The 1,350-nt window shown below is 34.6% G+C and overlaps 1 protein-coding gene across 1 annotated transcript in view; it reads right to left on the bottom strand.

The window, feature by feature from the left end:
* Positions 1-386, bottom strand: part of LOC135212359 (netrin-1-like) — a 387,921-nt gene extending 387,535 nt beyond the window's left edge. Inside the window, exon 1 of the mRNA XM_064245752.1 lies at positions 1-386. This exon is cut by the window's left edge and continues 1,242 nt beyond it. The gene's annotated coding sequence lies outside the window, so the exon portion shown is untranslated.
* Between the last annotated feature and the right edge of the window lie 964 nt (positions 387-1,350).

Raw genomic sequence — 1,350 nt, 5'->3', positions numbered from 1 at the left:
GAGACACAAAACGATGCGAGACAGACGGACAGAAGAAGAACCATTTGCTTCACATTCGACGACACTGTTACGACTTCACTGAACGTGAGAGGCCTTGGACGATCTCCAATTTAACACTAGGTAATCACTTAAATTTTGAAACACATTTTTCACCGGACTACGGATAATCTGGAGTGGTCCCAGAAATATCTCGGGCAAAAACGAGCCCTGTCAAGGGAACTTCGTCGAGACAATTAGTTATCCAAGATTCTCGCGGCAACAAACACAACGGCTGGGAGCGACAGCTGACACTACCTCACCTCCCGACGTCCGACCGTACACTGAGGTCTGGCCGAGGAGAGGAAGAGACGGAGGCCGGACAATGTGAATGGGTGGAGTCAAATCAAAGTCCCTCCTACTTATGATCAGCCAATTAGGATAATCTCGTGATTTTGCAGCTATGGGTCGTAAATCTTTGACCAACTTCCTCCCGCTGATTCACAGTCACTTTCAAAATGATGTCTTTTTTTTTCTCTTTTCTAAACTTTTTTTATACAAAACAAATTCATGCAGTGGGGTTTGTTCATTTAGAGTTTAAAAGTTCATGAATAACAGAAGTATAAATTCGGGAACACTGAAACTATAAAACGTACAACTTTAGATGTAATTTATGATTATATAACTGCCACAATTATCATATCGTCCCTCTTATTTCGCTTGTAACGGCGAATTTTTATTATAAAGATTTTTATACTCAATTCTACTAAAGATACTTTGAGATGTGTTTATGCGTTTTTTGTTCGCTATTCTCGTGGTACGCTGAAGCAGCTATTACCGTTGCTGGGTGCGGGGGACTATAGGATATATAAACGATGTACTTAAATGTGCCTATATATATTATATATATATATATATATATATATATATATATATATATATATATATATATATATATATACATATAATATATATATATATATATATATATATAATATATAAATATATATATATATATATATATATATATATATAAATAAATATATATATATATATATATATATATATATATATATATATATATATATTTACAGAGAGAGAGAGAGAGAGAAGACTGTCAACTGGCCACAGTCACAGTTTCTATGTACTGATGTGGCCAAGTGATTTCCCATTACCCTATTTCCTAATACTTTGAGACTCTCGACTTGAATTTTTTAATTCCAAAAGGTTTGCCAATGACCTCAACTACTGAGCAGCGTTGGTTCGAGCTCTCTGTGAAGAGAGAAATGGTTTCATTTATGTAGTTTTGTATTTCAAGGTTCTCAATGCGTACTAAAAAAGATGAAAGAGTTCTCGAGTACTATACGTTTTTTT

Source organism: Macrobrachium nipponense, chromosome 40 (assembly GCF_015104395.2).
Source record: "Macrobrachium nipponense isolate FS-2020 chromosome 40, ASM1510439v2, whole genome shotgun sequence".
Lineage (NCBI taxonomy): Eukaryota > Metazoa > Arthropoda > Malacostraca > Decapoda > Palaemonidae > Macrobrachium > Macrobrachium nipponense.
This window is presented reverse-complemented; position numbering and strand designations above follow the sequence as displayed.